General features: G+C 44.9%; 1 pseudogene; it reads left to right on the top strand.

Moving 5' to 3' along the window:
* LOC141098496 (uncharacterized) overlaps window positions 1-26,039 on the top strand; it is a 48,391-nt pseudogene that overhangs the window by 13,179 nt on the left and 9,173 nt on the right.

The following is a 26,039-nucleotide window of genomic DNA, read 5'->3' as shown; positions in this document are numbered from 1 at the left end:
GTGTGTCTGTGTAACTCCACCTCGTGCTTGGTCCGCACATGTTTCCACATATTTGTGGTATTGAGGTTGCAAGTCTTGGGAGCACCCGTTTTGCCTTTTGAAAGAGGAATGCTCCTACCGGGTGCCGAAGTGGAGGCTACAGGCAACCAAGTCTGCCCCCTCCCACCTGTTTTGGCCGTTCGGGGAATCTCTTCCTCAGAGCTGCTCCCACCACCTTCCTGTTCCTCACGCCATGATGGGTCAAGCACCTCATCATCTACACTCCCCTCCTCAAACACCTGCTTCTCCTGGGTTGTCTCGCCAGCACCGTACGCACCAGAAAGTGGTAACTGAGTCTCATCATCATCTGATGCATACTGAGGTGTGCTGACCATAGGCACTGGCCCACCCGCCTCTTCAGATTCAGAGGGACAAAGCAGTTGCGCATCACTGCATACTCCCTCTTCTTCACATTCTGGAATGCTGCTTGGCTGGCCCCCCTCTTTCCAAGCCAACAGATTCAGAGAACAGAAGTAGAGACTGTGATGGCTCCTGTCCAGGGCTCTCTGACTGCCTGGGCACTTTGGCAGGTGGTGAAGAGACAGATGGTTGCTCTTCGGTGCTCTGGCCCTGAGGGGATGTGGAAGTAATTGAAGTCGATGCGTTAGCTGCCATCCATCTGACAACGGCTTCAATTTGTTCCTCCCGCAGCAGTGGGGTACGGCGAGGTCCTACAAAGCTGCGCATAAAGGACTGTTGCCACCTAAAACTGGGGGATGCTGACTCACTGGTGCCCGCAGCAGGCACTGAATCCCCACGTCCTCTCCCTGCAGAATCCCCACGTCCTCTCCCTGCTGAAACTCCACGCCCACGTGCCTTACTTCCTGCCTTCATCTTGCTAGACTGATAAAGATAGGCAGAAAGTACAAAGGGGGGGTTTAGCGTGCTTATTCCTGAACAGCTGGTTACAGGTAGAAGAAACACTAATTTTATGAAGTGTGTGTGTGGACTACACTTTAATAGGAGCTAATGTGGCCTACACAACTTTCAAATGTAGTGTTTGGTGAACTTTATTGTTTTTTTTGGGGAAAAAAAATCTAAAAGGATGTGACCAAAGATTTGAAAGTGATAGTATCAAACATTTTGGAGCTATTACAATGCAGGCAGGTAACCTACAATGCAAAAGATGAGGCTCCAAAAAAATTGGGTAATACTAATCTGGCTGCAGATAAAGGGCAGAAGCCAGAAAAAAGGCTCCTATATAGTGTTTGCAACCAACCAATGTAGATGGATACGGATGGATGCACACTAAAAGGAGAAGAAAAAATGAGCTGCAATTAAAGAAAAATATGTGTGAGGCAGTGATGCAAGCTGAGCGGCCTACAACCAGACGTAGCTGCAGGACACACTACTCAGCATGAGCTGCACTCACACACAGTCAGAGACCTCTCAGACAGCCGTGAACAGTGCAGCTAAGTGGGCACTAGCACTGAAAGGCTGCAGAAAGGCTCCGCTGTCTACTACTAGTGTTTGCAACCAACGTATATGGATACGGATGGAAGCACACTGGATAGAATTTTTGAAAAATAAGCAGCTCAAAAAGAAAAATATGTATGTAGCAGCAGTGATGCACTCTGGGCGGCCTACAACCAGACGTGGCTGTAGGACCCCTCCACAGCGTGAGCTGCACTCACACAGCCCTTGCAGACAGCTGTGAACACTGCTGCTAGGGAAAAGAAAGCTACAGTGGTGGTTTATGTAGCCTGGTTAAAGCACAATATGTGTAGTAGAATCGCTATTTCTAACTGTCCCAACAGCAGCCTGTACCTAACTGAATTCACAGCAGAGTGACCAGAAATGGCGGCAGTGGCTTTTATAGTGCATCATGACATCATTTCAGCAGCCAATCACAGCCATGCTAATAGTTAACATGCCTACCAGGATGTGCCCACACTTCTGAGGATTCCCATTGGCTGAATCAAATCGAGCGGGCTCATAGCATTATGGGAACTTCCGATTACGGTATTCGATATGAAAAAAGTATCGGAAGTAAGTATCGGAATTCCGATACAGCTAATATCGGCCGATACCCGATACTTGCGGTATCGGAATGCTCAACACTACTTATAATACAACAAGAGTCTCAACTCCAACCTCCCCCCCCAAAAAAAAAAAAAAAAAAAAAATAAAAAGGGGTGCAAGCCCACACACACCCAGACTTATACCAAACATTTTGGCCGATATCAAAACGATTCCAGATAATGAAAGGCTATACAGAAGCCAAACACTCAATGTTATGGCCTAGGAAAACAAAGCACCTTTATAATTTTTGGGAATGTTGTTCTGGCTGCATTTTTGGAGTCATCAACATATTTAGCAAGATTATTTACAAATCAACTAAATCACTCTGACTAGAGAAAGACTCATCACTGGGATTGAGTGTGTTTTCATGTTCTGGGCTGGCAGAGTGTGTGCCCATTTGACCTTGAGAGAATTGGCCCTGGAGTGTTGGTGTTTGATGAGGTGTGGATGTGAACATTGTCGGGGAAACAAATGGAGATGGTGGATAAGGTTGTGGTTCCAAAGACATTCCCAAAAAGGATGACTGGACATGTTGTGGGTGATCTGAAGTACTTTCTGACTCAGATATCTGGCTGGCATAGGATTGTGATGTAGTATTCTCACCTCTTGTCAAATGACTGTGTGTAACAAAATGCTCAAACACAGGTGTCTGCTGCCTTGCTGGTAGAGTATAGGGCTGTGGATGGGCAAAACTAACAGGACTACTATCACCCACAGAGATGATGGAAGGCACGTTTTGAGATTGTTGTGTCAAATTGGTACTATAGGTTCTATGGAACTCGGTAGCATGGGTCAGAGAAGACAGACACAGTATATGTTCAAAGGTTCAGTATTGTATTGTAGCAACAGGTCACAGTACTATGCAAAGATAGTTCAGGGGTATTGCAGGAAGCAGGCTTCAGTATTACACGGTAAGCAGATATAAGTTCTGGCAACAGGTAGAGTCTGTACGAACCAACTGGCGAGAGTCTGAGGTCCAGGAGCACACAGTCCTAAAGTCCTGAGCCTGGACGAGGCTTCAAGCGGAGAGCAGGCCACAGAGATGAATGAAGCAGAGCAGATCCAGACAGGAGAGGCGGTCAGGCAGGATGGCAGGTAAGTAACAAACGGGGAATCCCGAGGTATAGAAGAAGAAGGCACAATGCGAGTTCTCCAAGCTTGGCAGCAGGTGAAGATCCAGATACACAAGCACAGGTATAATGTGCTGAGTCCCTTTTGTACACAGCAGGCAGGAAACAGGAAGAGTCAAACAGGAACAAGATGGCCCCTTGTGAAGCTACTTACTCCAACTTTGATAAGGGCAAAAGTAAGGGCAAAGTCAAACAGGAACAAGATGGCCCCTTGTGAAGCTACTTACTCCATCTTTGATAAGGGCAAAAGTAAGGGCAAAGTCAAACAGAACAGGAACATGGCTTAGAGCCTCACACTATTCCCTCCTTCAAGGATGTCCTCCGGACGACCTTAGATCAGGTTTATTGGGGTATCGGCTGTGGAACCGTTGGATCAGACGGGGAGTTCGAATGTTCTCCTGAGGTTCCCAGGAATTCTCCTCCGATGGGTAACCCTGCCATTTCACCAAGTACTGAAGTTTCCCCCTATGGATCCGAGAGTCGATGATCCCTTCCACGATAAATTCTTCTTGCCCGTCAATGAGAACCGGACCAGGTGGAACAGGTGTACGTCCAGGAAAAGGATTCGGTACTACCGGTTTAAGCAAGGAGACATGAAAAACAGGGTGTATTTTCAAAGATGTAGGCAACTTAAGACGGTAGGCTACAGGACTCACTATGTTGTCGATTTTGTATGGGCCAACATATTTCTGTCCCAACTTAGATGTCGGAATCCTTAATTTCAAATTTCTTGTCGAAAGCCAGACCATGTCTCCTACCTTGTATGTTAGTGCTGGTTTACGGAACCTGTCTGCAGCTCTCTTGTATCTCTCTTGAGCTGTAGCCAGCGTTTGTTTCAAAGACTCTAAATTTGGTTGTAAACACGTAATTCGGTCAGCTGCTGCGGGTACAGACGTGTCTATCGGGAGTCGAGGGAGGATGCTGGGATGATACCCCTTATTGGCGAAGAAAGGAGACTGCTTGGTGGAGGCACTCTGCGAGTTGTTATATGTAAGTTCGGCCATCGGGAGTAAGTTTACTCAATCATCTTGCAAGTGGCATACGTAGCAACATAAATACTGCTCCAAGGTTTGATTAGTCCGTTCGACTGCGGATGAAAAGCAGATGATAGATTTACCTTGATGTCCAGGGCGGCACAGAATCTTCGCCAAAATTTTGAGGTAAATTGGACCCCTCGATCTGATATCACTTCGTCAGGAACTCCATGTAGCCGAAAAACATTTTGTACGGTGAGGTCCGCTGTCTGTTCGGCTGTCGGAAGACCGATACAGGGAATGAAATAGGCAGCCTTGGTCAAACGGTCGATCACTACTAGGATAGTATTTTTCCCCTTAGAAGTAGGCAATTCTACAATGAAATCCATTGAAACAGACCCCCAAGGGCGAGATGGAATAGGGAGGGGTTGTAACAGTCCCATAGGTGAGGAGCGGGGAACCTTTGATCTTGCACATACCTCACATGACGAGACGTAATGCTGAACGTCTCTCCGGTAGGTCGGCCACCAAAAGAAGCGAGACAAGAATTCCTGAGTCTTCTGGACTCTTCTATGACCGGCGATCTTTGAGTCATGCATTAGTTTTAGTACACTTAGTCTGACCGTTTCCGGAATATACAGGCGTTGCCCCTGAAACCAAAGTCTGTTTTTCAAGGTTAGGTTTACCTGATTGGGGGGTCGGATCAGTAGTGGGTCTCCAGCGTAGGCTTCCTTAATACCTGTTAATAGATCTTGATTGTGTAACACTCCTATGAAGTTTCTTTCTGAGAGTATAGTCCTCGGAGGTAATGCTGGAGTTACGTTTCCTGAGTGAATCCTAGATAGTGCATCGGCCTTCCCATTACGAGAGCCTGGCCTGTAGGAAACAATGAAGTCAAACTGATTAAGAAATAAAGTCCATCGGGCCTGTCTAGGTTTTAGACACCTTGCCGATCTCATGAATTCGAGGTTCCGATGATCCGTAAATACAACAATCTGGTGAGATGCTCCCTGTAGTAGATGCCTCCATTCCTTGAATGCGGTTATAATGGCCAATAGCTCTTTATTCCCGACATCGTAATTTCTCTCTGCGGGCGACAATTTCTGGGAAAGAAAGGCACAAGGGTGTAAAAGATCTTTCTCACCTGTTCTTTGCGAGAGTATGGCCCCTATCGCACAGTCGGAAGCGTCTACTTCCATTATGAAAGCTCGATCCGGATGTACGAGGATCGGTGCTGATGTGAATTTTAACTTGGAAAATGCTGTCTGCGCTTGCGGTGACCAGACAAATGGTATCTTCTTCTGGGTCAATTGGGTGATGGGTATGACGATCTCCGAAAAATTTTTAATGAATCGTCTGTAAAAATTGGCGAATCCAATAAATCGTTGTACTTCTTTCACAGACTTGGGAATTGGCCACTCCTGAATGGCTTGAGTTTTACTGGCATCCATGCTGAGACCCTGAGGAGAGATAACATACCCCAAGAATTGGATTTCCGTCTTGTGAAATTCGCATTTCTCCAACTTGATATACAAGTGATTCTGCCGTAGACGATCCAAGACTACTCTCACGTGCTGCTGATGCTCCTCGATGTTGCTGGAAAAGATCAAAATGTCATCCAAATAAACAACAAAAATATCGAGTATGTCTCTGAAAATGTCATTCACCAAGTGTTGAAATGTAGCCGGTGCATTACGGAGACCAAAAGACATGACGAGGTACTCAAAATGCCTATAGCGTGACCGGAAGGCTGTTTTCCCACTCGTCACCGGGGCGGATCCGTACTAGATTGTATGCTCCACGGAGATCTAATTTCGTGAAGATTTTCGAGTGTCGCACCCTTTCAAGTAGTTCAGGAATTAATGGAAGTGGATAGGAGTTCCTGATCGTAATTTTGTTGAGTTCTCGGTAATCAATACATGGGCGGAGTGAACCATCCTTTTTTTTTACGAAGATTGGGGCACCCGCTGGAGAGGAAGATGGTCGTATAAATCCCTTGGCTAGGTTCTCATCGATATACTCCTTGAGGGCTTTTAGTTCTGGCCCAGCCAAAGGGTAAATGTTACCGAACGGAATCGCGGCACCATGTAGCAGTTCCACGGGGCAATCGTACGGCCGATGTGGAGGTAATTTGTCTGCATTTTTTCTGTCACATACATCGATGAAATCCTGATACTCTATTGGTAGATTTAGGTCAACTGAGCATGCTGACCCAACTAAAGCTGGTTCTTTAGATGATATCTGTCTTCTTGGAAACTGTATTTCTTTCGTCTCCCAATTGATAGTAGGGTTTTGCAGTCGTAGCCATGGTAATCCTAGGATTATGGGAAAATGAGGGGAAGAAATTAACAAGAAGGACAGTCTTTCTGAGTGATCCGCCCCCATACGGACTTTCAGTGACGTTGTTTCAAGGTCTACGGGCCCGGATACCAGTGGGGAACCATCCACAGTTTCCATCAATACCGGAGAAATCCTCCTTTGTGAACATATATTGTGTTTTTTAGCGAATGTAATGTCCATAAAATTGCCGCTGGCCCCTGAGTCAACCATAGCGAAACTAGTAATCCACTGGGACTGGGTCCATATCTTGATGGGGATATAACAGTGCGAGTCCTTCCTTGAGCCGTCCAAGGTCGAAGTAGTGGAACTTACTGATGAGATGGCTGCATTCACCGGTGAGAATATTTCTGAAGTACAGTCGGAGAAGTCGTGATTCCAGTCGACTATTTCCTTCCTAGGAGGGTTTGAGTGGGAAACTACTGAAGATACATCCGAAAAGTCACATTCTATTACCGCAGCCGTGGTCTTGCGATTCTTACCGGGACAATTTGAAATATAGTGACCTGATTTTCCACAATAGAAGCATAAATTTTCTCTAAAACGGTGCTCCTTGCGTGGGTCAGGAGGACTTCTCCGGACTGCATAGGTTCTGACTCAACCGGGAGGAAAGACTTGTTCTGAGCTTCCCTGGAGGGAGACGGCAAGGTTAAAAAATTACTGCGGTTAGCATCTGCCCATCTCTCTTGCCGGCGTTCTGCAAGACGAATATCAATACGAATGCAATGGATTATGAAGTCTCCCAGGGCAGTGGGTGACTCGCCTCTAGCCAATTCGTCTTTAATTGCGGCAGATAACCCCCTCCTAAACACTGCGCATTTTGCTGAGTCGCACCATGTGGTATCCAACACCCACCTCCGAAATTCCATCGCGTATTCTACGACACGACGCTTTCCCTGATGGAGGGCCAGCAATGCGGTTTCTGCTGTGGCACTTCGGTTGGGGTCATCGAACATCTGACACATTGCGGAAATAAAGTCATTTAAAGAATTCAAACAGACATCATTAGTTTCAATCAGGGGATTTGCCCAAGCAAGAGCCTTGTTGGTTAACAGCATTATCATAGCTAACACCTTGTCTCGTCCTGTTGGAAACTGAGCCGCATGCGCAGCAAAATACAGCTGACACTGATTTAGGAACCCTCGGAACTTTTCTCTTTCGCCACCGAACCTGAATGGCGGGAGTTTAGGGAAAGCTGGAATCGAAGGTGGGGTTGCGGCTGGGGCTGAAACTGTAGTCTCTAGTTTTGAGAGACGAGTAGCTAACGCCTGAATGGACGTATCGGCTATGGTAGCATTATGGTTAGCTTGAGTCTCTAGTGCCGACAATTTTGTTTTGGTAGCCTGAAGCTCCCCTTGAAGTCCTGAGATAAATGTGCATATCTTTTTAAGGCGTACTTCCACAGAATCTGACCCAGCGAGCTCCATATTATTGGCTTGTGTATCCTGTCAAATTGGTACTATAGGTTCTATGGAACTCGGTAGCATGGGTCAGAGAAGACAGACACAGTATATGTTCAAAGGTTCAGTATTGTATTGTAGCAACAGGTCACAGTACTATGCAAAGATAGAATCATAGAATATAGATAGTAGATAGTTCATAGATAGTTCAGGGGTATTGCAGGAAGCAGGCTTCAGTATTACACGGTAAGCAGATATAAGTTCTGGCAACAGGTAGAGTCTGTACGAACCAACTGGCGAGAGTCTGAGGTCCGGGAGCACACAGTCCTAAAGTCCTGAGCCTGGACCAGGCTTCAAGCGGAGAGCAGGCCGCAGAGATGAATGAAGCAGAGCAGATCCGGACAGGAGAGGCGGTCAGGCAGGATGGCAGGTAAGTAACAAACGGGGAATCCCGAGGTATAGAAGAAGAAGGCACAATGCGAGTTCTCCAAGCTTGGCAGCAGGTGAAGATCCAGATACACAAGCACAGGTATAATGTGCTGAGTCCCTTTTGTACACAGCAGGCAGGAAACAGGAAGAGTCAAACAGGAACAAGATGGCCCCTTGTGAAGCTACTTACTCCATCTTTGATAAGGGCAAAAGTAAGGGCAAAGTCAAACAGGAACAAGATGGCCCCTTGTGAAGCTACTTACTCCATCTTTGATAAGGGCAAAAGTAAGGGCAAAGTCAAACAGAACAGGAACATGGCTCAGAGCCTCACATGTTGGCTGTAGGTGCTGGTGGGGGCAGACCCTTGGACATAATGATGTCTGGAGGCACGGGAAGGAGTAACCAAAAAACTGAGAGACCTTTTTTGTGAAGAATGTCTTGAGGCAGGAGCTAAAGACCCAGAAGCATGGCCGGCCATTTGGCCATAACATTGGCTAGAGGCAGGAGCAGGGGGGCCAGAATAAGGGCCGGACATTTGGCCATAATATTGGCTTGAGGATGGAGCTGGAGGGCCAGAATAAGGGACGGACATTTGGCCATAATATTGGCTTGAGGAAGGAGCAGGAGGGTCAGAATAAGGGCCAGATATTTGGCCATAATATTGGCTTGAGGAAGAAGCAGGAGGGCCAGAGTAAGGGCCGGACATTGGGCCATAATGTTGTCTAGAGGAAGGAGCTGGAGGCAAAGGAATGGATGCAGCCATGCTCTCAGCTTGTTGTGTTGCTGTGATAGGTTCAGCCCATGAGGATAGTGTTCCAACATTTGGCACATCTCTGATGTTGGTATCAGATGCCATTTGTATGGGAAGCTGGCCAGCTTGCCATTGTTCTATGGGCCCTAGAACATGGTTGGGTTCCTGCTCTCCCTGACATGCAGCAATGAGTGTCAAAACAGCAGCCCATACACGTTCCTGCCGTTCTTCAGGAACTTTTGCTAGGCTGTGTGAGAGGGACCTACAAAACCGCTCTACTGAATTTTCGGGTGTCAGGGAATTAAGGATGCTTAAAACTTGCGCATCAATCAGCTCAGGTAACATTTGTGTGTCTTCATGTTGCCTGTTTCGTCGATCTCTGAGAGTGTGGGCAAGATAGCGAGGGACATTGGCTGTTGATCCTGCCTGTGTTGCTGGGGCTGATGATGTTGATGCTGCCTGTGGTGCTGGGGCTGCTGCTTGTGATGTTGCTTCACCAGATTGTTGTGTGCTTCCCTGAGCAGCATCAGTGGAGGCTTCACCGGCATCAGACACCTGTTCAGGCTGTGTTGGTGGAGTGGGGTCCGCTGGGGGTTCGGTCTCCGAGGCTGAGGTACATGCCAATGATCTGTCTGGGGTGGGCGAATCATCTAAGTCATCCAGGTTGTCATACATCCTAGGAGAAAAGACATTGTGGCATAAATATAAATAATTGACACCAAACATTAAATCAAATAACTAGTTACATTGTGAAATATTCAGGATTGAGAGTCCTCAGTAGTTGATACCTTTTAATGGCTAACTGAAAAGATGGTAATACATTGCAAGCTTTCGAGACTACTCAGGTCTCTTCATCAGGCTAGACTAATACAAAATCTGAAGTCACATATTTATGCACAATACAGCCTAGAAAAAATGCAATAGATAAGACAAGTGACGTGAAGCAGAACTATCAATATGGGAGAGGGAGAAACATAAATATAAACATTGGACCAGTTCATAGATAAGGAGTCTGGATGTTTTATGGTCCTCTGATTGGGGTCTAGTTCTGTGTTGCCCCGCAAGGTTTTAAAAGGAAATTCCTTAATTGATGTAAAAAGACATAAATCCATGCGACACATTCATTCCAGCACTGAGAGTGTCAAAGTTCGTCATAAATTTGTACTCCCAAACTCGTCTCTCTCTCTGAGATGTGAAGTTACCTTTCAATACCAGTAATTTCATATCCATGCTGCTGTGATCAGGGATACAGAAATGTTTTGCCACAGTTACATTGTGGTAATTTTGGAAAACATGAAGGTAGGTGTTGACTATGGAAACTCTTCACATTTTAACATACAGTATACACTTGTGTATGTGTAAAATTTGAACATTCTTAATATTATGGAACTATGGGTCCACAATTTTGGGGGGCCGTTTAAAACATTTCTGTAAAGAAATTTTTGTAATGAAAACAGTGTTGTTGCAAGGTTATTATGTTTTGGCAAACACACACAGTCACTTTCGGATTTAGCTCCAAGATTGGCCTTAGGAAAGCTAAATTGCGGTAGTACACATATTGCCTCTTCTTGGAAGCACCGGTAGTGGAGGGGATTAAATTCCCACCTGAACTGGTCCCTCGCTGAGCGCCAACGCCGTTTGACCAAGTCAACTGTTGGTAAAGTGTTAAAAATGCAAAAATTACAGAAAGCACAACATTAAAATATTTTTTCAATACCAACATAAGATTTTCAGCTATGTTGTATTTCATAATGTTTGGTTTGTGGATCATGATGGCTTAACAAAAATATCAAAACAATAAAAAATTCAAAGGTGCTGACCACTACAAGAGACAGCCTGGTGGTACCTAGACATAATCTGTGCTCAAACTGTCAAAATAAAACATAGATACATTTGAAAATAATGTACCATGCTCCCCAACTGTATACAAATTGGGCTCCAAAGGCACAATGTGTTTAGAAGTGAAACTGAAAGTAAATTCAAATCAAATGTCTCACAAAAAGCCTACACTTCTCAGGAGAGTGAAGGAGATAAGAATCAAACAGGCCTGCAATAATACTGGTGCACTGTAACAGGCTACTGCTGCAACACATAGAGGCTTACCCTGACTCTGGCTGAAGAGCAGGTGCCGTCCTGATCGCAGTAAGTAGATCACAATGGGGACCAATGCGGTGCAGAGCAGGCTGGGATGAAGAGAAGTGTAGACTTTTTGTGAGACATTTGATGTGAATTTACTTTCTGTTTCACTTCTAAACACATTGTGCCTTTGGAGCCCAATTTGTATGCAGTTAGGGAGCGCGGTACACTATTTTCACAAAAATGTCCAAACACTTTTGGCCTGGACACTAAGACTAAGAAGTGTGTGACCATTTTCATCCATGCTGTGACCCAAAATGTGATGTTTGTTCACCATGCCCATGTCTAAAATCCGCTCAGAAACAACATAGCCTGCCAGACTTGTTGTGTAGAACAACACAAACCTTCACACAAGTAAAAATTACCAGCAGACAAATGCAAGGGCTTGCAGTGTGTAAAATATTTTGTGTGGTGTCTAGATTTCAGTCTAAATCTTCAATTTAGCACACTCAGACATATTCAGTGGTGGGTCAACCAACAAATGTGACATACAAACAGTCCAAGTGTGTTATTTTGTTTTGGGAATATGTTGTGTATGGGCGCTTAATAGTAGTATGAAGCACATGATGATCCTTACATGTAAACTAAGTCATATGCGATCACCTTCTCATTTAAACAACGTAATTTACACTTGCAAGGCTAATTTTTTTTTCAATTTGCGCCGGAAATTCACACATGGCTAAATATGGTAGCCTAGTTAGGGCAAAACCCCAAAAATGTGAGACATCTGTACAGATATCGTTTTATACAGTACAGACTGTAAAATATGATATAACACAATTGTTAGCCCATGGAACAGTGAAAAACTTCACATTGTTAACACGTCTGACAAGTAGCCATTGATTTAGCAAGGTAAATGTATTTTTTTGCAAATGTAGTATCCCAACAAAAGTGTAACAGACATGAAGCTAGTGAGCAACACAAAAATACTGCCACAGACACACACTGCATGTCTTTAAAGTTTTCACAAAGCATGGTTAATGATGAATTAGTATCTTAAATAGAGGGATCAGACTATAAACCTAGGACTAAATGTAATATATATGATGTGATTCAAGAGACAAATGCGAAAAATATGAAGCTAATGTGTGTTTTTGCTACATATGTCACCTTGCAAATCTAACCATGTAAAATCTGGTCATATGAAAACATTTTTGAATTTGATTGAGAAAAAGGAACATCTATGGGGTAACTTACCAAACTTTGCCTGCTTGGCTGGTGAATATGTGGCCCAACCAGGTCTAGGGTAGAGCTGTTCAGCTACAGCAAACCAAGCACGTTCTATGGCCAGCCTGTCATGGTATCCGTCAGATCGAGTGTCCCAAAGTTCGGGATGTTGCTCCACCAGATGTATAAGCTGTTCTGTGTCCACACGTGGGGCCATAATTTTGTGAAAAATGACCAAACCACAAACTTGCAACCACTGTGAGAAGAGTCCAACTTCACCTCACTCCAAAAACTGTCCAGACTATGAGCCAACTATTTTGCAGGCAATGTCTAGACACCTGGCTGGTATTGATACAATTGGTTTCAACGTTAACCCTATATTTGGATAACGCACACGGACGGCACACGGACAGCACACGGACGCCATCCGTGTGCGGTACATGCTAACACAGACCCATTGACTTGTATGGGTCCGTGTGATCCGTGCTGTTGCACAAAAATGGACATGTCAGCGTATTTTGCACATGGACACATGGTTCGTTAAAACACGCTGACATCTGCATAGACACATTCATTAGAATGCGTCTACGTTTGTCAGTGTCTCCGGTACGTGAGAAAACTGTCACTACACGTACCGGAGACACTGACGTGTGAAACTGCCCTAAGGTGGTATGGTATGCGGGAAGGGGCACCTGGGTTTCATCAGGGTCAGATTCTGGCTCAATAGACTGCGAGGGCAATGTAGTGCTGTGGGTCAATGTACCAGCAGAATCATCTAGCAGTGGCTGTGCATCAGTGCACTCCATGTAAGATTCTTCTTGGACTGGGGAATAAAGGATTTGACTGGATAACCCAGGCATGGAATGTGAAAAGAGCTCCATAGAGTAATCTGAAGTGTGGGCTGCCGCATCCGTAACTTTTGGTTTAGGTGAAGGACACAAGGAAAGGGGTTTTTTATGACCAGAACCCTGCACTAACGACTCCGTGCTTGCAGTTTTCGACTGTTCAGAAGAGGAGGCAATAGAGCTGGTGGCTGTTTTGGCAATGTACGCCAAAACCTGTTCCTGATGCTTCGGCTTTAAAAGCGGTTTTCCGACTCCAAGAAAAGGCAACCTTACAGGCCTTCTTGGCCCAGAGGATGACGTAGGCTCAACACCTCCTGCCTTAGCTGCTATTGTGCTTTTGCCAGAACCAGCCGATGCACCACCACCATCAGTACCAGCTGCCGCCCCCGCCCACGTCCGCGGACACTTCCACCAGACTTTCTCATGTTTGGGAAAATGTACCAGAAATACCAGCAGAGAGATGGTACCGTATGAGGAGCGTCCAGCTGTGTAAGGTGTATGAAACCAATTAAATCAACGTATATATTATGCTAGTCACAGACGCTCTTACAGTATATATTGGACCGTAATTCAACAAGCAGATATACAAAACTGTTTGAAAAACGGACACGACTCTAACGTCTAGGTCAGGAAAAAAGGAAAAACTCCTCGTTTTTTTTTTCCCAGAGACACACAGGTAGCTTATATTTGTCCGTGTTAGAAGGCGGTACACGGTAGGGTGTGAGGAGCATACACCGCTGTGCGGTGTGTATGTAAAATATTCAAGCTCCGTGTATTTGGATACGGACTGACACACGCTGTCTCTGTCTAGTATTGACTGTAATCAAACAGCAGATATACGAAACTGTTTGAAAAACGGACACGACTCTAAGGTGTAGGTGTGGAAAAACGGACAAATGCCTCGGTTTTTTTTTCCAGAGTCACACACAGGTAGCTTCTATTTGTCCGTGCTAGAAGGCGGTACACGGTAGTGTGTGAGGAGCGTACACCGCTGTACGGTGTGTATGTAAAATAGTCAAGCTCCTTGTGTTTGTATACGGACTGACACACGCTGTCTCTGTCTAGTTTTGACTGTAATCAAGCAGCAGATATACGAAACTGTTTGAAAAACGGACACGACTCTAAGGTGTAGGTGTGGAAAAATGGACAAACGTCTCGTTTATTTTTTCCAGAGTCACACACAGGTAGCTTCTATTTGTCCGTGATACCAGCCGGCATACACGGTAGTGTGTGAGGAGCGTACACCGCTGTACGGTGTGTGTGTAAAATTGTCAAGCTCAGTGTATTTGGATACGGACTGACACACGCTGTCTCTGTCTAGTTTTGACTGTAATCAAACAGCAGATATACGAAACTGTTTGAAAAATGGACACGACTCTAAGGTGTAGGTGTGGAAAAACGGACACACTTCTCGTTTATTTTTTCTAGAGTCACACACAGGTAGCTTCTATTTGTCCGTGATACCAGACGGAATACACAGTAGTGTGTGAGGAGTGTACACTACTAGACGATGTGTGAAAAAATGAACGCTCAGTAACTCACCAGGACAAAATAATAAAATTTGGAGTGCTTTGAAAAAACAGTTTGAACAGCAGTGTGCGCACAGCAATGCAGCTAGCAGGTAGCCTTAAAAGGCAACCTAATCACCACCAGTGCTGCTGCACACAACAAAAATCCTCCACTTTCACTGCACACTAACTGTACAGTGAAAAGCGCTATCAGCAGAAGCAGTTTTTTTCTTCTTCTTCCCTGCCTAACACTCTCCCTGTTAAGAATCAGCAGCAGCACCTCTCCCTATTGTAAGATCGGCAGACGTAAGATGACGGTCGGCGTTCACAGCCTTTTATACTCACTGTGACACCACACAAAGCCAGCCAATCACTTCAATGCCCTTCTCTAAGATGGTGCTGGCCGCTGCCTATGTCATCGCGTTGCCCACAGTGTGCGTCCTCCATCATTGGCTGAAAAAAGGCGCTGGAAGCTTCATTTAAAACGCGACTTTTGGCGCTCAGGTCGCCGACATCATGGCCGACCTCACGCTATGGTCGGGTTTCGTTTCATGAAACCTGACTTTGGCGAAAGTCGGCAGTTTTTTAAATTGACCGACCCGTTTCGCTCAACTCTAGCTCTGACATCACACTAGCAGCAGGGCAGGCCAGCACCTCCAAGACATAGAAGGAGAGGTCAGGCCAACTATGCAGCTTGGATACCCAGTAATTAAACGGTACAGAAGCATCAGGAAGGACGCAGGTATGGTCACTTAGTCGTTGACCATCATGTTCAACTTCTCCCTCCTTGACATTGCTACTGTTCTAGCTAGTCCTTGGTGATGAGCCGGTTTATTGAAGATGGCCCAGTTTGTGGACATTCTACCACCACCTCTTTTGGACCTGCATGGCGTCTCTCTCCCCATTAATGCATGCTGTTGCACAGAGCTGGTATCTCTGCTAGCAGTGGTGTCTGAGGGTGCTGTTGCCATCAAATTATCGACAACAGCCTTCTTGAAGGATTCCATTGTGAAACCCCTTGGTGACTGCAACAATAGCGAAGGAAATTTTTCCTTGTACCGTGGGTCTAGAAAGGTGGCCAACCAGTATAGGTTACTATTGAAAATGTGGATTACGTGAGGGTCTTGGCACAGACAGTCAGATATGAAGTGTGCCATGTGTTCCAAGCTGCATAGAGGAAAATTTTCTGTGACCCCGGAAGGAAGAAATTGTTCCTCCTTCAGGGGTCACAGAAAATTGGGTGGGTATTGACCCATCCTCTCCTCACACTGACTCTCCTCCTCCACCTTCTCCTCTTCAGCCCACCCATGCTGGACAGACATGAAGCTGAGGTTGGGATTCCCCTCTGTAGCATGAGGTGTCCCCTCGGTACCACTGAAAAAGGAGTCCCCTCCCTCCTCATTTTCATCATCCTCTTCATCCCCCAATGTTACCTGATGATATTGGCTGGGCTGTGTAGTATCACCCATTGTGAAATCTTGCTCCATACCCAGCTGCTGGGTACGCAAAGATTCCATTTTTTGATTCTGTAGCGATTTTTTCAGCAGACATAGCATAGGGATGGTTACGCTGATAATAGCCTGATCACCGCTCACAAGCTTGGTTCAGTACTCAAAGTTATCAAGCACCTCACAAATATCAGCGATCCACACCCACTTGACAGTTGTTATGTGTCTTGGCTGAGTCTCATGTGACGGGCATGTTTAAGCTGGTATTCAGAAAATGCCCTCTGCTACTCAGTTACCCTTGCCAACATATGATATCTTGAGTTCCACCGTGTTGGCAGGTCACAAATGGGCGCAGATACGGTGCACCTTCTCAAGTAGGTACGGCAAGTCAGGGTATGTTTTTATAAATTTCTGCATCACCAGGTTCAGCACGTGAGCCATGCATGGCACGTGGACCAGCTTCCCGAGCTTTAAAGCCGCCACCAGGTTACGCCCATTATTGCAGACAACCAGACCAGGTTGGAGTTGCAGTGTCTCCCCACTGATCGGTCTGTTGTTTTATTCCTTGCCAAAGCTCTGCTGCAGTGTGTGGTGTGTCACCTAAGCAGATCAGCTGCAGCAGAGCGTTTGGCCGCTTTGCCGATGCGCTGCTGCACAGCTCCCAACTTGGGAGTGATGTGGAGGGTAATTCAGCATAGGATGATGAGGCGGAGGATGAGGAAGAGGGAGACTGGAAGTATATGATGAGGCGGAAACCCTGATTGAGGTTGGGCCCGCTATTCATGGCGTGGGTAGGATATGTGTTGATGGTCCAGTTTGAGACTTTCAACGTAGAAGAAAGGTCACACTCATTGAGTTGAAGAAATCTCACAGGTTTATTGACATATGTTTCACAGGTCGTTTCTTAGAAAATATGTCATGATGAACGTTATCTCGCAGAGCCAGGCGGAAAAATTACTGCCGGAGTTCCCCACGCGTCCCCATTGGTACCACTTACCCAAAATGCACAAATCTGCATCCTGTCCTCCAGGACGTCCAATCGTATCGGGGATAGGGTCTGTTACAGAGCCCTTATCCCAGTATATTGACTGGTTGTTGAAAAGATCCCTTCTTACATCTGGGATACTAATGCCTTTCTGAATGTGGTTGATGATTTTGTTTGGCAACCAGGCTTTGTGCTAGCATCCATAGATGTGGAGAGTTTGTATACAAGAATCCCCCAGAGATTGGGTGTTGACATTATCAGAGAAATTCTTGATACGACAGGAAAAGAGCAGAGTTTTGTTGATTTTGTGTGTGAAGCCATTTATTTCATTCTAACACATAATGCCTTCACTTTTGATTCTACGTGGTACCTTCAGAATGTGGGGACTGCGATGGGAACTCCGGCAGCATGCACCTTTGCTAATTTATTTTTAGGTACGTTGGAGGAAAAATACATTTACAACACTAATCGATTCCTTCAATATATTAAGCTCTATTTGAGATATGTGGATGATGTGTTCATCATTTGGGATGGCTCCAGAGAAATCTTTGAAGAATTTGTTAATCATCTGAATGAAGTTAATCAGATGAATATGCTGTTTACATACAATTTCGGAGGTACGCGGTTGAAGTTTCTTGATGGTTTATTGGAAATTAAAGATGACAGTAATTGTACGTCAGTTTATAGGAAACCGTTAGCAACTAATTCCATATTCCATCATGACAGCTTTCATCCTGTATATACCATCAATTCATTACCATACAGCCAATTCCTGAGGGTATGCCACCTTAATAATACTACAGAGGGTTTTGAAACACAATCTCAAGACCTATACAATAGGCTTAGACAATGAGGGTATCCTAATGTCTTGTTGGACACAACACTGGAGAAAGTGAAATCTCAATGTAGGAATAAGAACAAGAGGGGTACATCTAATTGTCACAAAAAGGTTAAAAAAGATAAAAGGTTTACCTTTTGTTTTCGTTATAGTTCCATGGATTATCAGATTCGATCTGCAATTAGGAAGAACTAGCACATCTTGGAACAAGACAGGGATGTAAGTGACATTGTAGCTGGAGGGCCCCTCATTTCTTGCAAGCGGAGTACCAGAATTAGAGACATTCTGGTGAAAATCAGATTGTGACGAATCGTGAGACCTGGTTGAGTAAAGGGACTCCCAAGGGCAATTTCAAGTGTGCCGACTGCTCTTACTGTAGGTTCCATTGTACTGATCGCATTATACACATAGGAGCTATTAGACATATGGTCTCAGATCTCATTACTAGAGTTGAGCGACTTTTGGTTTTTTAGGGTCGCGTTTCGTTTCGTGAAACCCGACTTTTCCAAAAGTCGGGTCGAGCAAGATCGTCCGATTATAGGGAAAAGTCGGGGTCGTCCCGAAACACGAAACCCAATGTAAGTCAATGGGGAATAAAAGTCGGCAGTGAGAGGAGGACAGGAAACACACCTACAGTGCCCATTTGAATGCCAAAAGCATCAATTCTTCTTTCTTAAGCTTGTCAACCTTAATTAACTTCATAATACAAGTTACGCACTGAAAAATGGGGGTTATTTGGCTACAAACTGTGGGGGGGGGGAGGGCTGGCTCCAGGTTTTCATGTGCCCTGGGCGAAAGAGCGCCCCTTTAACACATACCACAACTCATCATGCTCCGATACGGCAGAGAAATAGCGGTATAGTACAATGAAAAATACCTCACTTTTTACATCTCATGACGAGGCCCATCTATTTCTCCATACAGAATCATTGGTCCCATATAATGTTTGAAACAGTATATGATGAGCTCCACATAATGCTACAGTATATGTTGGTCCCCATGGATGAAGCTCCACTGTCTTATGGGCCCAAATAATACTCCAAACATAATGGGCCCCATTTCTAATGCTCTAGTGTATAATGGGCCCTGTAAATGCTGCTCCAGTGTCTGATGTCCACCTTTGGAATGTTCCAGTGTATGGTGGGCCCCATCTATCATTCTCCAGAGTATAGTGCTCCCCAAAAATTGCTGTCCCAACATTGAAAACAATCAAATAAGTCTCCTCGCTAGGGAATCCCTGTACTTGTCTGGACAGGTGCTGTAGCTTGCTTAACAGCTCGCCAGCCGTTCTCACGCCCAGTATGGATTACACGTGATTGCACAAAGGTGAGAAAGGGTACCGTATCCCCAGATAACATGTATGGATAGCGTACGCATTCAAAATATATGTCTCAGGAGGCAGGCTCAGATGGTGTTAGGCCCAGTATGGATTGCACGTGATTGCACAAAGGTTAGAAAGGGTACCGTATCCCCGGATAACATGTATGGATAGCGTACACATTCAAAATATATGACTATACAGCATTTCTGAATGTGGTTGATGATTTTGTTTGGCAACCAGGCTTTGTGCTAGCATCCATAGATGTGGAGAGTTTGTATACAAGAATCCCCCAGAGATTGGGTGTTGACATTATCAGAGAAATTCTTGATACGACAGGAAAAGAGCAGAGTTTTGTTGATTTTGTGTGTGAAGCCATTTATTTCATTCTAACACATAATGCCTTCACTTTTGATTCTACGTGGTACCTTCAGAATGTGGGGACTGCGATGGGAACTCCGGCAGCATGCACCTTTGCTAATTTATTTTTAGGTACGTTGGAGGAAAAATACATTTACAACACTAATCGATTCCTTCAATATATTAAGCTCTATTTGAGATATGTGGATGACGTGTTCATCATTTGGGATGGCTCCAGAAAAATCTTTGAAGAATTTGTTAATCATCTGAATGAAGTTAATCAGATGAATATGCTGTTTACATACAATTTCGGAGGTACGCGGTTGAAGTTTCTTGATGGTTTATTGGAAATTAAAGATGACAGTAAATGTACGTCAGTTTATAGGAAACCGTTAGCAACTAATTCCATATTGCATCATGACAGCTTTCATCCTGTATATACCATCAATTCATTACCATACAGCCAATTCCTGAGGGTATGCCACCTTAATAATACTACAGAGGGTTTTGAAACACAATCTCAAGACCTATACAATAGGCTTAGACAATGAGGGTATCCTAATGTCTTGTTGGACACAACACTGGAGAAAGTGAAATCTCAATGTAGGAATAAGAACAAGAGGGGTACATCTAATTGTCACAAAAAGGTTAAAAAAGATAAAAGGTTTACCTTTGGTTTTCGTTATAGTTCCATGGATTATCAGATTCGATCTGCAATTAGGAAGAACTAGCACATCTTGGAACAAGACAGGGATGTAAGTGACATTGTAGCTGGAGGGCCCCTCATTTCTTGCAAGCGGAGTACCAGAATTAGAGACATTCTGGTGAAAATCAGATTGTGACGAATCGTGAGACCTGGTTGAGTAAAGGGACTCCCAAGGGCAATTTCAAGTGTGCCGACTGCTCTTACTGTAGGTTCCATTGTACTGATCGCATTATACACATAGGAGCTATTAGACATATGGTCTCAGATCTCATTACTAGAGTTGAGCGACTTTTGGTTTTTTAGGGTCGCGTTTCGTTTCGTGAAACCCGACTTTTCCAAAAGTCGGGTCGAGCAAGATCGTCCGATTATAGGGAAAAGTCGGGGTCGTCCCGAAACACGAAACCCAATGTAAGTCAATGGGGAATAAAAGTCGGCAGTGAGAGGAGGACAGGAAACACACCTACAGTGCCCATTTGAATGCCAAAAGCATCAATTCTTCTTTCTTAAGCTTGTCAACCTTAATTAACTTCATAATACAAGTTACGCACTGAAAAATGGGGGTTATTTGGCTACAAACTGTGGGGGGGGGGAGGGCTGGCTCCAGGTTTTCATGTGCCCTGGGCGAAAGAGCGCCCCTTTAACACATACCACAACTCATCATGCTCCGATACGGCAGAGAAATAGCGGTATAGTACAATGAAAAATACCTCACTTTTTACATCTCATGACGAGGCCCATCTATTTCTCCATACAGAATCATTGGTCCCATATAATGTTTGAAACAGTATATGATGAGCTCCACATAATGCTACAGTATATGTTGGTCCCCATGGATGAAGCTCCACTGTCTTATGGGCCCAAATAATACTCCAAACATAATGGGCCCCATTTCTAATGCTCTAGTGTATAATGGGCCCTGTAAATGCTGCTCCAGTGTCTGATGTCCACCTTTGGAATGTTCCAGTGTATGGTGGGCCCCATCTATCATTCTCCAGAGTATAGTGCTCCCCAAAAATTGCTGTCCCAACATTGAAAACAATCAAATAAGTCTCCTCGCTAGGGAATCCCTGTACTTGTCTGGACAGGTGCTGTAGCTTGCTTAACAGCTCGCCAGCCGTTCTCACGCCCAGTATGGATTACACGTGATTGCACAAAGGTGAGAAAGGGTACCGTATCCCCAGATAACATGTATGGATAGCGTACACATTCAAAATATATGTCTCAGGAGGCAGGCTCAGATGGTGTTAGGCCCAGTATGGATTGCACGTGATTGCACAAAGGTTAGAAAGGGTACCGTATCCCCGGATAACATGTATGGATAGCGTACACATTCAAAATATATGACTATACAGCATTTCTGAATGTGGTTGATGATTTTGTTTGGCAACCAGGCTTTGTGCTAGCATCCATAGATGTGGAGAGTTTGTATACAAGAATCCCCCAGAGATTGGGTGTTGACATTATCAGAGAAATTCTTGATACGACAGGAAAAGAGCAGAGTTTTGTTGATTTTGTGTGTGAAGCCATTTATTTCATTCTAACACATAATGCCTTCACTTTTGATTCTACGTGGTACCTTCAGAATGTGGGGACTGCGATGGGAACTCCGGCAGCATGCACCTTTGCTAATTTATTTTTAGGTACGTTGGAGGAAAAATACATTTACAACACTAATCGATTCCTTCAATATATTAAGCTCTATTTGAGATATGTGGATGACGTGTTCATCATTTGGGATGGCTCCAGAGAAATCTTTGAAGAATTTGTTAATCATCTGAATGAAGTTAATCAGATGAATATGCTGTTTACATACAATTTCGGAGGTACGCGGTTGAAGTTTCTTGATGGTTTATTGGAAATTAAAGATGACAGTAAATGTACGTCAGTTTATAGGAAACCGTTAGCAACTAATTCCATATTGCATCATGACAGCTTTCATCCTGTATATACCATCAATTCATTACCATACAGCCAATTCCTGAGGGTATGCCACCTTAATAATACTACAGAGGGTTTTGAAACACAATCTCAAGACCTATACAATAGGCTTAGACAATGAGGGTATCCTAATGTCTTGTTGGACACAACACTGGAGAAAGTGAAATCTCAATGTAGGAATAAGAACAAGAGGGGTACATCTAATTGTCACAAAAAGGTTAAAAAAGATAAAAGGTTTACCTTTTGTTTTCGTTATAGTTCCATGGATTATCAGATTCGATCTGCAATTAGGAAGAACTAGCACATCTTGGAACAAGACAGGGATGTAAGTGACATTGTAGCTGGAGGGCCCCTCATTTCTTGCAAGCGGAGTACCAGAATTAGAGACATTCTGGTGAAAATCAGATTGTGACGAATCGTGAGACCTGGTTGAGTAAAGGGACTCCCAAGGGCAATTTCAAGTGTGCCGACTGCTCTTACTGTAGGTTCCATTGTACTGATCGCATTATACACATAGGAGCTATTAGACATATGGTCTCAGATCTCATTACTAGAGTTGAGCGACTTTTGGTTTTTTAGGGTCGCGTTTCGTTTCGTGAAACCCGACTTTTCCAAAAGTCGGGTCGAGCAAGATCGTCCGATTATAGGGAAAAGTCGGGGTCGTCCCGAAACACGAAACCCAATGTAAGTCAATGGGGAATAAAAGTCGGCAGTGAGAGGAGGACAGGAAACACACCTACAGTGCCCATTTGAATGCCAAAAGCATCAATTCTTCTTTCTTAAGCTTGTCAACCTTAATTAACTTCATAATACAAGTTACGCACTGAAAAATGGGGGTTATTTGGCTACAAACTGTGGGGGGGGGAGGGCTGGCTCCAGGTTTTCATGTGCCCTGGGCGAAAGAGCGCCCCTTTAACACATACCACAACTCATCATGCTCCGATACGGCAGAGAAATAGCGGTATAGTACAATGAAAAATACCTCACTTTTTACATCTCATGACGAGGCCCATCTATTTCTCCATACAGAATCATTGGTCCCATATAATGTTTGAAACAGTATATGATGAGCTCCACATAATGCTACAGTATATGTTGGTCCCCATGGATGAAGCTCCACTGTCTTATGGGCCCAAATAATACTCCAAACATAATGGGCCCCATTTCTAATGCTCTAGTGTATAATGGGCCCTGTAAATGCTGCTCCAGTGTCTGATGTCCACCTTTGGAATGTTCCAGTGTATGGTGGGCCCCATCTATCATTCTCCAGAGTATAGTGCTCCCCAAAAATTGCTGTCCCAACATTGAAAACAATCAAATAAGTCTCCTCGCTAGGGAATCCCTGTACTTGTCTGGACAGGTGCTGTAGCTTGCTTAACAGCTCGCCAGCCGTTCTCACGCCCAGTATGGATTACACGTGATTGCACAAAGGTGAGAAAGGGTACCGTATCCCCAGATAACATGTATAGATAGCGTACACATTCAAAATATATGTCTCAGGAGGCAGGCTCAGACGGTGTTAGGCCCAGTATGGATTGCACGTGATTGCACAAAGGTTAGAAAGGGTACCGTATCCCCGGATAACATGTATGGATAGCGTACACATTCAAAATATATGTCTCAGGAGGCAGGCTCAGACGGTGTTAGGCCCAGTATGGATCGCACGTGATTGCACAAAGGTTAGAAAGGGTACCGTATCCCCGGATAACATGTATGGATAGCGTACACATTCAAAATATATGTCTATACAGCATGAGGCAGGCTCAGACGGTGTTAGGCCCAGTATGGATTGCACGTGATTGCACAAAGGTTAGAAAGGGTACCGTATCCCCGGATAACATGTATGGATAGCGTACACATTCAAAATATATGTCTATACAGCATGAGACAGGCTCAGACGGTGTTAGGCCCAGTATGGATTGCACGTGATTTCACAAAGGTTAGAAAGGGTACCGTATCCCTGGATAACATGTATGGATAGCGTACACATTCAAAATATATGTCTATACAGCATGAGGCAGGCTCAGACGGTGTTAGGCCCAGTATGGATTGCACGTGATTGCACAAAGGTTAGAAAGGGTACCGTATCCCTGGATAACATGTATGGATAGCGTACACATTCAAAATATATGTCTCAGGAGGCAGGCTCAGACGGTGTTAGGCCCAGTATGGATCGCACGTGATTGCACAAAGGTTAGAAAGGGTACCGTATCCCTGGATAACAAGTATGGATAGCGTACACATTCAAAATATATGTCTCAGGAGGCAGGCTCAGACGGTGTTAGGCCCAGTATGGATTGCACGTGATTGCACAAAGGTTAGAAAGGGTACCGTATCCCTGGATAACATGTATGGATAGCGTACACATTCAAAATATATGTCTCAGGAGGCAGGCTCAGACGGTGTTAGGCCCAGTATGGATTGCACGTGATTGCACAAAGGTTAGAAAGGGTACCGTATCCCTGGATAACATGTATGGATAGCGTACACATTCAAAATATATGTCTATACAGCATGAGGCAGGCTCAGACGGTGTTAGGCCCAGTATGGATTGCACGTGATTGCACAAAGGTTAGAAAGGGTACCGTATCCCTGGATAACATGTATGGATAGCGTACACATTCAAAATATATGTCTATACAGCATGAGGCAGGCTCAGACGGTGTTAGGCCCAGTATGGATTGCACGTGATTGCACAAAGGTTAGAAAGGGTACCGTATCCCTGGATAACATGTATGGATAGCGTACACATTCTAAATATATGTCTCAGGAGGCAGGCTCAGACGGTGTCAGGCACAGTATGGATTTGACGGCCCAGATTACACAGCGGAGGAGCAGGGAGAGGTAAAGATTGCAAATGCTGGGGCCCTGCCCAAGCAAGGGGGGCCCACTCGTGGGCGTCGGTACTGGCACTGGGCCCCTCATAGTACAGCGGTGTGTCTGACGGCGGGTGTGCACCACCACCGTCAGAGACACTTGATTGCACTATGAGGGACCCTGTGCCAGTGCCCGCGCCCAAGAGTCGGCCTACCCACCTGTCCAGGGCAACGGCACTCGCACGGTGTCGTGCGGTAGGTGGTGACCCTGGCCATGGGGGGGGAGGCAGCACAGTTAGGGAGTTTTAGAAAGTGGCATATGTTGATGTTGGACATTCAGCTGATGCAAAAGGCGAAATAGGTGAAGTACCAGGAAGAGGTGGACCAAAGCAAGCCATTTTTCTGGCAACCTATGTGTCATCAGGGGAAGGTGGGACAAAATCCTTGGAAACCCATGCGTGGTTCATTTTAATGAAGGTTAGATCATCCACATTTTGGGTTGACAGACGGGTCCTTTTTTCTGTCAGGATTGATCCAGCTGCACTGAAGACTCTTTCCGATAGCACACTTGCAGCTGGGCAAGCGAGCTCCTGTAAGGCATATTGTGCGAATTCAGGCCAGGTGTCCAGTTTAGCGGCCCAATAGTCAAAGGGGGATGACCTGTGTGGGAGAACATCGATATGGGAGGAAAAGTAGTTTGTAACCATAGTTGACAACTGCTGTCTCCTGTCACTTTCCATCGATGCAGTATTACCAGTTGTGTGAGCGGTATTTGAAAAATCAGTCCACAACATTGTCATGAAACCCCTGTCTCCAACGCCACTTCTGCTGTGTGTACCACGAACACCTCTGCCAAGCTGCCCCTGGCCCGTACGGCTCGTGTGAGAACCAT

This window comes from Dendrobates tinctorius, unplaced genomic scaffold (genome assembly GCF_039654945.1).
Source record: "Dendrobates tinctorius isolate UK_male_01 unplaced genomic scaffold, ASM3965494v1 ptg000092l, whole genome shotgun sequence".
Classification (NCBI taxonomy): domain Eukaryota; kingdom Metazoa; phylum Chordata; class Amphibia; order Anura; family Dendrobatidae; genus Dendrobates; species Dendrobates tinctorius.
This window is presented reverse-complemented; position numbering and strand designations above follow the sequence as displayed.